Genomic DNA, 13,264 nt, shown 5'->3' with positions numbered 1-13,264 from the left:
TGTGTTATATGGCACTGTGGGGGCATATGTGTTATATGGCACTGTGGGGGCATATGTGTTATATGGCACTGTGGGGGCATATGTGTTATCTTGCACTGTGGGGGCATTTGTGTTATATGGCACTGTGGGGGCATATGTGTTATATGGCACTGTGGGGGCATATGTGTTATATGGCACTGTGGGGGCATATGTGTTATATGGCACTGTGGGGGCATATGTGTTATATGGCACTGTGGGGGCATTTGTGTTATATGGCACTGTGGGGGCATATGTGTTATATGGCACTGTGGGGGCATATGTGTTATATGGCACTGTGGGGGCATATGTGTTATATGGCACTGTGGGGGCATATGTGTTATATGGCACTGTGGGGGCATATGTGTTATATGGCACTGTGGGGGCATATGTGTTATATGGCACTGTGGGGGCATATGTGTTATCTTGCACTGTGGGGGCATTTGTGTTATATGGCACTGTGGGGGCATATGTGTTATATGGCACTGTGGGGGCATATGTGTTATATGGCACTGTGGGGGCATATGTGTTATATGGCACTGTGGGGGCATATGTGTTATATGGCACTGTGGGGGCATTTGTGTTATATGGCACTGTGGGGGCATATGTGTTATATGGCACTGTGGGGGCATATGTGTTATATGGCACTGTGGGGGCATATGTGTTATATGGCACTGTGGGGGCATATGTGTTATATGGCACTGTGGGGGCATTTGTGTTATATGGCACTGTGGGGGCATATGTGTTATATGGCACTGTGGGGGCATATGTGTCATATGGCACTGTGGGGGCATATGTGTCATATGGCACTGTGGGGGCATATGTGTTATCTGGCACTGTGGGGGCATATGTGTTATCTGGCACTGTGGGGGCATATGTGTTATCTGGCACTGTGGGGGCATATGTGTTATATGGCACTGTGGGGGCATTTGTGTTATATGGCACTGTGGGGGCATATGTGTTATATGGCACTGTGGGGGCATATGTCTCATCTGGCAGAATGTGGATTTCAGCTTATTTTCTGTGTCAAAATGTGAATTTCGGCTTATTCTCTGTGTCAGAAAGTGAATTTCGGCTTATTCTCTGTGTCAGAGTGTGAATTTCGGCTTATTCTCTGTGTCAGAAAGTGAATTTCGGCTTGTTCTCTGTGTCAGAAAGTGAATTTCGGCTTATTTACTGTATCAGAAAGTGAATTTCGGCTAATTCTCTGTGTCAGAATGTGAATTTCGGCTAATTCTCTGTGTCAGAAAGTGAATTTCGGCTTATTCTCTGTGTCAGAAAGTGAATTTCGGCTTATTCTCTGTGTCAGAATGTGAATTTGTACTCATTCCCTGTGTCACATTGTGAATTTTGGCTTATTCTCTGTGTCAGAATGTGAATTTCGGCTTATTCTCTGTGTCAGAATGTGAATTTCGGCTTATTCTCTGTGTCAGAATGTGAATTTCGGCTTATTCTCTGTGTCAGAATGTGAGAAACAATGTCAAACATCTCACTAACTTCATTTCCAAGTAAATTCAATCTGTTAACTATGTTTTCTATGTTTTTTTGGGATGATCAGGTATCGTTACTGTTATTTTATTTTATGTGCGGCCCAAACCAAATTTTCATCTTCTGATGTGGCCCAGGGAAGGTGAAAGGTTGGACACCCCTGGTATAAACTGTAGTAAAATAAATCATCTAGCACTTTCAGTGTTAGTTATTTGAGTGGAAAAGAGGCTCATATATGCCATTAGAATTACAATTAGTATCAGAACAATTTGAATGAAAAAGAAGCATCTGTCCTTTGCACAAGTACATTTATGGTTTGAAGAGCTATACATTTGTGAATCCTATTTCTTACAAAGATTTACTGTAGCTCTCGCTTTGTATACCACTGGCAAAAAAGTGACATGTTTATTGTGGTTTTAGCAATAAAAATAGTGTTTTTAGACAGACTAGACTATCCTTTTAGATAGTTTAAAATGAATTATATTTATCTACAACCACACTTGAGATGCGTACACACTATATACAGAGGCGTAGGGAGGGCAGAGCACGAGCTCCGGGAGCCGAGACATCAAAGGGCGCCGGAGCCACGCAGCCCGCTCCCGTCTCTGCCCGGCTTCACTAAGCCCTGTCCGCCTGTACTAACTCTGCTGCTGGACCGCTAGCCAATAGGTGTTTGCGGTCCAGCAGCCAAACAGAAGCAGCATTGATGGCTGCTGGAATGCAAGGGCAGAGCAGGGAGCGGGTGGGCGAGGGGGGGGGAGGGAGTCCCCCTTGTCAATGAGTAATAATAGTCCCCCTTGGCAATGAGCAATAATAGTCCCCCTTGGCAATGAGCAATAATATTCCCCCTTGGCAACAAGCAATAATAGTCCCCCTTGGCAACGAGCAATAATAGTCCACCTTGGCAATGAGCAATAATAGTTCCCCTTGGCAACGAGCAATAATAGCCCCCATTGGCAATGAGCAATAATAGTCTTCCTTGGCAACGAGCAAGATTAGTCCCCCTTGGCAACGAGCAATAATAGTCCCCCTTGGCAATAAGCAATAATAGTCCCCCTTGGCAATGAGCAAGAATAGTCCCCCTTGGCAATGAGCAATAATAGTCCCCCTTGGCAACAAGCAATAATAGCCCCCCTTGGCAACAAGCAATACTATTCCCCCTTGGCAACGAGCAAGGTTAGTCCACCTTGGCAATGAGCAAGATCAGTCCCCCTTGACAATGAGCAAGATTAGTCCCCCTTGGCAATGAGCAATAATAGTCCACCTTGGCAACGAGCAATAATAGTCCCCCTTGGCAACGAGCAATAATAGTCCCCTTGGCAACGAGCAAGATTAGTCCCCCTTGGCAACGAGCAAGATTAGTCCCCCTTGGCAATGAGCTATTTCAGTCCCCCTTGGCAACGAGCTATTTCAGTCCCCCTTGGCAACAAGCACCTTGGCTGTGATCAAGAATGCACTGTTTGTTATATAGTATTTAATGGGCATCATGTGTGGCCTTATGTGTAATTGGCATTATGGTGGCTTTATGTGTAATGGGTATTACAAAGTTTGCTAAAATGTGCAATGTGCATTACGGTGTGTGGTATAATGTTAGGCCGCGCAACCTTTTCACCATGCAAGAGCCCCGCCTACTACAAATTGGGGGGCGCGAACCATACCCTTGTTCCGAGCACTATGGCACCTAGCTAAACCACTGGCTATATGATATTGTTAATGAACAATATCATTAAATATTTTGCCCTTCCGCTGCCTTTGCTCCTAGACAAACAAAAGAGAGCTAATACACACTGAACTATGTTTTACGGGAAAGGGGAGTTGGGGAAATACTGGTGCACAAGCATTAAACACGAATGCGAGTTCTAGTAACTGTAACACCATAGAAAATCCACAAACATACAATGGGGTGCCTTAGTACTGAAATGGCTAGTGGAGGTGCTCCCCTGAGAGTAAATGGACATACAGGTAGAAGAAGGAAAAGTACTCTCTTTTTCTGGGGGCATTGCTTTTGAAAAAAGTTTTTCTAAAACTTAACTTTTATTATCATCAAAATGTATTTAACAATAAAATGGACACACATTGACACTGACATAACATGAAGTAAACATATAATGAAAGTACACAGCACTACAAGAGCGCTTGTACTAACAGTTTTCCTTTCAGAAAGAATAGTTTTATGTACGGTAAATCACTAGTGTGGTGTGCACAGAAATTCAATATGCACACTCAATTCTTCTGAAGTGGCACAAACTTGGATGGATATCTCAGGATATCTTAAAGCAACACACTGCGAGATATTTTATCAATTGTGCTTGATTTAAACTGTAACACTCTAAAGAAACAAAGTATAACAAAGTATCATGAATCTATGAAACTACGATATATAAACAGTAACAGATAGTAGATTGCTTTGTTTTAAGAGAAATTCTCAGGTAAATGCAGAAATAGGTATTGAGTATGACACTATAGCTTAATTAATCAATTAGGGTAATATATTGGTTCATACCACAGCAATCAGTATTTTCCATAAAGACTTTGCATGTTTAAATAACATTCGTAATACTGTTGCTCAACTAGGATAAATTGCAATAATTAATATGAACACAATGTTCCAAATGGTGTTGATACAATACTGCAGACACTTTGTGCTAGATTTACATTTACCTGAGAATTTCTCTTAAAACAAAGCAATCTACAGTTTCATAGATTCATGATACTTGTTTATACTTTGTTTCTTTAGAGTGTGACAGTTTAAATCAAGCACAATTGATAAAATATCTCGCAGTGTGTTGCTTTAAGATATTCTGAGATATCCATCCAAGTTTGTGCCACTTCCTAATATCAGAAGAATTGAGTGTGCATATTGAATTTTTGTGCACACCACACTAGTGATTTACATAAAACTATTCTTTCTGAAAGGAAAACTGTTAGTACAAGCGCTCTTGTAGTGCTGTGTACTTTCATTATATGTTTACTTCATGTTATGTCAGTGTCAATGTGTGTCCATATTATTCTTAAATAAATTTTGATGATAATAAAAGTTAAGCAGTGCCCCCAGAAAAAGAGTGTACTTTTCCTTCTTCTACACACTGAACTATATCATTAATGATATCATTCAGCGACCACATCTAGGAGCATTCCATCTCTGACAAGACAGTCAAAATTTGACTGCATGTGCATACTGTATGACAGGGGGTGTCTTTAACGACCTGCGGGAACGCGCATTGTTAACAATATAGTGCGTACACACTAGGCGGTATGTATGATAATGTCATAACAGTATCGTTATTGTGCACCAGCGGTCGCAACCCCCTGACCTAACGGCACAGTTGTCCTGACAACCAGATTGTGCCGATCAGTGGCCATCAATGATTGGTGGTCCACTGGAGCTGGCAAAATAAGCATGTAAACAGTCCCAATTCCACCGGGATTGGAATTTTTACACAAGTTGTGAGAGCACCTTTACTTATGACAGCAGTCCATTTAGAAAAAACAAAGAGGTAATTATCTGTATGGTGACAGCACCATTTATTTCAGTTAAAAACTGCATACTGTATTTTAAAAATGTATAGCCCCACCTACTGAGTCATGCATTACAGTGAATAATAACTATTTCTAAAATATATCATTTTGTGAATATAAGGATAAAGTGCATTCCAATAATTTGAACCACACCTACACCAATAATTATTTATGTAATAAACAGTTGTTTGATTGACAGTTCTTTGGCTTCATAAAGATACAATAATCTGGAACCACGCCTACACAGGTAATTATTTTACTGCATATACAGTTGGGGGACCTGAAACACGTATTTTACTAGATTACTAGTTTCAAGTAAAAGGCAACCAAAAATGTAATTTTTTGTAAATTGTTACATACTGTAACATCCTCCCCCATTCACCTCTTCAATTAATGAAAAATCACTTGGTCACATGAGTCCCTCGTAACTCGCTATAACTGGTTGTATGGTAAGCAGATGCTATATGCTTTATTATTTATTTAACTATTTATTTCCAGTTATGTATATAGCACATACATAGAGTCAGATTAAGGTTTGCAGGGGCCCCAGGGTTGCAAACTCGTGGGGGCCCCTACCAATAAACTTGTCAATAAGGTAATCTTATTAAAAAGTACTCTTGGTAAGATGTACAAAACCCTAAAAAGTGATCAAATGAAGAGTGATAAACCACCAACCAATCAGCACTTAACTGACATTTTTAAACCCAGCATGTGACATGATAGGTAGGAGCTGATTGGCAGGTCGTTTATCACTCTTTATTTGATCACTTTACAAGCTTATTACATCTAGCCCTCTGTGAAATACTCTCAGTTCATATTATGTCGTACATCTCCCCACACTGATGATGTAGCTAGTGTATGTGTGCCCCACTGGACTCCAAAAAGGTTAATCATACACAAAATCTTTACATACAGTATATCCTGATTCAGGCATTGATGCTCCAAGATTGCAGAGTAGCATAAATAAGCATTACTATACACATATACTGCAGAAACATAGAACAGTGTTTTTCAACCACTGTGCCGTGGCACACTAGTGTGCCTTGAGCTGTTCTCAAGTGTGCCCCCAGATCTAGAGATGCCCAAACCAGGTTACAGCCACCACCAGTTCAACTGTTATATACTGGTCTCTTCTTTTCATGTAAAGGGCCAATGTATTTTATTTTTGTTACCTGTGGGGACCAGTGTGCTTGATTTCTATATGGGGGGCAATAGGTTTGTTTTTTTCCTGTGGGGGCCAATGTGTTTTGCCCTGTGTGGATCTCATGGTGTGCCTTGGCAATTTTAAAATCTTATTTAGTGTGCCGCAAGGTAAAATGGTTGAAAATCACTGACATAGAATATGTCAGCAGAATAGAACCACATGACCCATTTAGTACGCCCTTCGCTCACAGAAAGTGAGAGATTTTGGGAGAGTTTTCCCCTGTTTTTTAAAGCAGCAATCAATTACATGGCAAAATGAACCTGGTTTTGCAGTGTAATTGATTGCTGCTTTAAAAATCAGGGGAAAACTCTCCCCAAATCTCTCACTTTCTGAAACTCTCACCTTATTACATTTGGCCCATAGAGTTATACTCTAGGGTTCATCTTGGTCATGGAGCAATTAACATATTATTATATTTTTTATTTGTGGGAGGAAACCAGAGTACCTGCCACACAGGCAGTGGTGTAACTAGATACATGTGGGCCCCATAGCAAAATTTGTAAGGGCCCCTATTCATCAACTAATAATGAATAAAGTATATAACACATAATACTTTGACAGACAAAGTGGCCCCCTCTCAGCTCTGGGCCCTGTGATGTGTATTAGAATGCATAATATTTGTAGACACTCCCTTACTAATATGTGTAAGCCTGAATCTACAGTGATGGTCCCTAGGACCAGGGGAATGCTGGGAAGTGGATGTTCCTGAGGCAGCGTGTCTGGAGTTGGATGGAATAAAACAGCACATCAGTGAACACACATGTCTCTGTGTCCTTATGACTGGATTTACAAACATATGAACAAAACAGGCCCCATAGCAGCTGCACCCCCTGCACCTATGGTAGCTACGCCCTTGCACACAGGCATGTATCAGAAACACTTGCCATCGGTACCTATCATACACAGGCTGGTGGTTTATCTCACAGATGATAGCACATTGCGGACTTGTATAACTGAATCCAAGTAGTGACACCACTGTGGGTATGGCCACTACTAAGCCCTCGTGTAAGGGGCTGGGTAATGTCATGTCGCCTTCAACAACTACTCCATTGCCCCTACTTCCACCTGCAGTACCTGCTTTACTATCAAAAGTGAAGACTGAAGGACATGTACAAGATTGGGGGTCATGCGAATCTAGAGCAACATCACCAGCCCTACCAAAACTTTGCTATGGGCAATGGCAGTTCCTTTTCCCTAGTTCACAATATACAGACATATGAAATTGGACAAAATAGGCCATCTCCAACCTGCAAAACCCCATCTACTTTTGCTGTATAGTTCCCTGTTTGAGGCCTATGAATTTGGTCAGGTCTGAGCTATGCTCTTCTTCTGTCCCTGCTTACCCCTAAAATCACTCTGAGACTTTCTATCACACATATGTTTGAACACATGGCTGTTTCTAATGTCTATCCAACATCATAATATTTCCATTAGGTAATGACAGTGCACTAGGGCTGGTCATTTTACCTGGGAATTGGAGCAGTGTGGACATTTATCCAAAGCTGTGTTTGCAACAAATGTTTTATAGTTATAGTTATAGTTTAAGTTTTTAGTTCATAAATTAGTTTGTAAGTTTATACTGTATGTTACTCTATCAACTAGGGGATATAGATAATTTAGGCACAAGGGTGAAGGTATGATCTGCAAGGCTTTCTTATAAGGGCCTGATTCTGGTTCACTTGCAAAAGCAAATTCTCTCTCTAATGGACAAAACCATGTGCACTGCAGGGGGGCAGATGTAATGTGCAGAGGGAGTTATGGAGCATACACATGGAGAGATCTGTGCTTACTTTCTAAGCAATCTAGTCAGATTGCTTAGAAAAAAGCACAAATTTTCTCCATGTGTATGCCCCTATACTCATCGCAATCTCTCATTCTGATCCACTACCCTGCCTTGTTTTGCTTAAGCAAAATTGCTTAGCACAAATCTCTACATGTGTATGTAATAACTCCCACAAATCTAAGAGCACATACACATGCAGAGTTTTCTGCTAAGCAATTTTGCTTAAGCAAAAAAAGACAGGGTAGTGGTTCAGAATGAGAGATTGTAATCTCTCAGAGCATACACACGGAGAGATCTGTGCTTACTTTCTAAGCAATCTAGTCAGATTGCTTAGAAAATAGCACAAAATCACTGTGTGTGCGTCCCTTTACACTGCAATATAAATATCAGTTTGACTTAAAAACCCCACCCAAATCTAACTCTCTCTGCACATGTTACATATGCCCTCCTGCAGTGCACATAGTTTTGTCCATTAGAGAGAGAATTGGCTTTTGCAAGTGAACCAGAATCAGGCGCTAAATGCACTGTTATTTTTATTTGTTGTAGTTTCATACTTCCCAACATGACCCTCTTCAGGAGGGACACAATGCTCTGCTCCTGGACTTTCCTCTTAATGTATGATTGTCATTGACTGTGTTGAAAGAACTTTCTTAGCAATTACCCTGTTTAACACAGGTGATGGTAATCATACATTAAGACGAAAGTTCAGGAGCAGAGCATTGTGTCCCTCCTGGAGAGGGTCATGTTGGGAGGTATGTACTTTGTTCTCAATGGTTGCAAGCCAGAGGGGTTATGTAGGAGCTGAGTGAGTGGGTTACAGAGGTCAGATTTATTGACTCTTGGTTAAAAGACTGTGATATGGCATTCTGACTTCCACTATTATGATTCAGGTATATTCTGCTAACTAAGGGCTAAATTCTAAAAGCTAAAAAGTGACATTAGAATGCAAATCAATTTCTAGTATTTGAATATTATACAATTAATATAAGGTTACAAACTTCATAGCCTCCGCGTTTGGAGGCCATGCGGATGCCCTCCGAACTCCGAGATTTTTTAAAGTGGCAATCATTTACAAGGCAATAACACCTTGTAAATGATTCCCCTTAAAGAAAACCTCAGAGTTTATTCAGCATCCCGCACGGCCGCCCAACTCGGAGGCTGATACATCTGGGGGTACTTATGTAATATCTGGGCTCCCGTTTTTCTTATGAGACCGCCTCCCCTCGCGGGGCTCGCTGCGCTCGCCACGCTTCGGGCACGGTGGCTCGCTGCGCTCGCCACACTATATAAAATCAACTCCATGCGTAATTGGATAGTAGGGGTATGAAAAAATGGGGTGCATTTAACATGGGAGCCCAGATAATACATAAGTACCCATCTGGGCCATAATGTTACAACCTACTTTCCAAGAATAAAACCAAATTAATTATGAAGTAGATTACCAGTAATTTGCTTATTTCAGGCAGCACAGATGGAGTAATTGTTAGCATCCCTGCCTCACAGCACTGAGGACATTTGTTTGAATCCCTCTGTGGCTCTGTCTGGAGTTTGTATGGTCTCCCGTGCTTGCGTGGGTTTTCTCCGGGCACTCAGGTGTCTTCCCACAATCCAAAAATATTCTGGTAGCGTAAATATCTCCCAACAAAATGAACCGTAGCGTGATGTGTGGTATACACGTGGAAGGGAATCTTCGGGGTTATTCAGACCTTATCGCTGGGATGCTGATTTGTGGAGATCTGCGATCAGGTCTTATTAACCCCTATAGAGTGTAAGATCCTCATGGACTAATGTGAAATGTTCTCACTATATAAAAAAATTGCTGATGCAGAAACGACTTTTTTTGTTCCATTTGACACTCACAAAATAAGGTGCCAGAGCTGACATCACACGGTTTCCCCTAAAACACTTGGACACACCTGCATTTTCCATGACACTCCCAGAAAACGGACAATTACCATCCCCAAATGCCGACTATCTATTAAATTACAATAGCCTTATGATTGTCCTGACACATAGTTGCAATGGCTCATGGTTACGGTATTATTATTAGTTTTACATTTTTATTTATAAGGCACCACGGGTAGCTTGCAGCACTGTACATATGGCACACATTACAACTATACAGGGAATACAGAACTTTAACATTACAGTAACCATAAGAAATAACTAGGTTCAGGTTGCTGAATGAAGAGATGAATGATTATGAGTGAGAAGGTATATGGGCATACACAGTTGGGGAAGTGTGAGAGAAGAAGTCTGTGAGTACTAGAGGGAAGAGGCCCATGCTCCAAGTAACTTACAATCTAGAGGGAGGAGGAGCCAGATACATGACTTGGGGCACAAGCAAAGTGGGCTAATGGCAGTAAGTCCTGATGTCAGCGGAAGACTAGGCTCACGGAATCCTCATCGGCATGTCCCCTTACTGTGAGGTATGAATAATTTATTTTCCCTTATAGTCTGACACAAATGGGGATTCTGTTGCGTACAAGGTTTTCATTGTAAAAGCTTGAATAATTTGGATTATCTAGGGCAGGCATGTCCAACGTTGTTCCTCCGGAAGTTGTGAAACTACACATCCCAGCATGCTTTGCAATAGTTTTAGCATTTTCTAATAGCAAAACTGTGGCAAAGCATGCTGGGATGTGTAGTTTACAACGTCCGGAGGGCCAACGTTGGACATGCCTGATCTAGGGTATATGTGCTTCTTATACTCATGGTTTCCAGTTTTAAAAAATGCACTTAGGGTGGTGGGGGAGGATACAAGGGTGCTTTAGTGGGTCCCAGTGATTTCTCTAAAAATTTAAAGATTTAAATAACTGGTCAGTCTTGCTGTGGAAGTGCATGGAAAAAGATGCAGAAATCACTGCATCTAATTTTGGTACTTGTGTATTATCACGGCACCCATCGCATCGGATACCACTAAATAAGGTATGCGATGGCATGCGATTTTTGCATCAAAATGGAAAAATGTACAATTAAATATTGCATTGCATGCCAGCACCCTGATGGGTGCATACAATGTTAAATGCCCCCAGAATGTTAAATGTCCCCCATTGTCAACCCTCTATGAACCCCAACCCGAAGCGTGGCGAGCACAGCGGTACGATTCCTCCGAACTTTTCATACCCCCACTTTCCACGACGGCGTGGAGTTGATTTAGATAGTGTGGTGAGCGCAGCGAGCCACCAAGCCCAAAGCGTGGTGAGCGGACGCGGAATACATGTGAAGTCATCTGCGTCCCCTCGCCACACTATCTAGAATAAACTCCACGCCAACGTGGATAGTGGGGGTATGAAAAGGTCGGAGGATGCGTACTGCCGCCGCTCGCCACGATTCGGGTTGACGTTCATAGTGGGGGTGGCATTGACAATGGGGGAGCATTTAACATTGAAAGCACCCATCAGGGTGCTTGTACAATTAAAAATCAGATCACATCGCATCGCATGCGATGTACTAAGATGAACATCGTGGGAGCCGTGATAATACACAAGTACCCTAATTTTCTCTCTTTTAATTGGATAGCCAAAGCCTGCAGCTGCAGGGAGAATCCCATGTCACTGGACTGGAAATGTCATGCTCATAATTGAATTCCCCCCATATTGTGCACTATAGCATTGAGTCCTGTTCGAGAAAGTGCGCTACATAAATGAAACTTACTTACTTACTATAGATACACACTACGAAAGGTTCTGGCCACTGCTGCTGGCACAGCCACACACTTCCTGTCGGCACCACAGAGCTCTGTACAATTATTTCTAGAAATTGTCTATATTTGCTAAGCAACACATTTCATTGTGTTCTGTCTATAATGAATTCTGAACATCCTTGTGTAAGGACTATGCTACATAATTCAGGTTGTAAAGAAATGATTCCCTATCTCCCTTAGGGGAAATTTACTAAGACTGAATGGGTACAAATGCATCCATTTGATCCTAATTACGGCCGGGACCCTTTGTCTGGCTAATTTACTATCAGATGAATTTGTCTGATATGCCAGTTTTATGTATCGCAATCGATAGAATTTGGCCATAGAGTTCTATCAGACTGACTAATTTACAATCCTTTGTACTACTGAACTTGTCAGTGAATTCAGATCAAAATATGACTAAAAAATAGACTTTATTTTCCATCCATATTTTGATGAAGACAGCATGGATTGGTCTGACCCATTCGATGCTTCTCTGTGTAAAAAACAAACAAACCCATAAATAAATAAAAAATGGCATGGGGTCCCCCCAAGAGAATAACCAGCCCTGGCAGCAGAAATACAGGGGAAGAAGATTAATTAGATCCCCATATTTTTATAGCCAGCATTGGACTCCAACTGCCAGCATTGTCATGCCATAGCCGGGGGAAACTTTTTACACATTTCCTCTGGTCAAATCATGACAGCCGTGGCTGGGCAGCACTGGCTGGGTCTCTGGGGAAGTGGGGACTCCCCCAATAAAGGAGTCCAGGGCTGGTTATACTCATTGGGTGGACCCCATTCTGATTATACTCTAGATTACTATTAGAGGTCAACAAATGAGTAAGTAAGAAAATAACCTTAAATTCTTTGTTGTGCAAAAGGGCAGGGGATGTTAGAGGTATAACAGGACATAATACATAATACAAGGAGTAGGCTTCAGCACCTCCACCTACTTGCATAAAACTCCTTTATTCACCAAGCTACGTGATATGATGTGTCCCAGCTCTGGGACACCATGTCTGCGCACGGAAAAAGCAGCAGCAGTGATTGCTGGGTGGCAGGAACATCTGATGGCTCTCAGCACTGGACATACAGTATGACAGAGTGAAAGAGAGACACTGTTAAGTAGTGATTTAATTTAAATGCTAAACCAGCCAATAAGAAACAGCAGGGCATGTATTTGAATCTGGTGCCCCTGTGAGCCAGTTGGAAGTGGTCATCTCCAACTGGCTTGAAACGTCGTAGCTGCTGGGAAGAAGAAGAGCATCAGAAGAAAAGATCACTGATGAAGGTGCCTAACAACAGCTGGAGGCAGAGAAGAAGCAGCAGCACTGCTGGTCACGATGAACCAGCGGCAGAAGAAAGGTTGAGGTATATGTTGGTAAATATAGTGTAGTGGTATGATAAACTTAAACTTGGTTTAGAACTGGATGGGGTAACTGCACTTCGTAATGAAAAAATGGGATATATTACAATAACATTTTAAAATGATAAAAAAACAAGTAGGCATGTATAAGGGAAAAAAATAAATTATATTCCAAAAAAAGAAAAAAAAAAAAAGAAAAAA

Source organism: Crinia signifera, chromosome 9 (assembly GCF_055691185.1).
Source record: "Crinia signifera chromosome 9, ASM5569118v1, whole genome shotgun sequence".
NCBI classification, from domain to species: domain Eukaryota; kingdom Metazoa; phylum Chordata; class Amphibia; order Anura; family Myobatrachidae; genus Crinia; species Crinia signifera.
Note: the sequence above shows the minus strand (reverse complement) of the source record.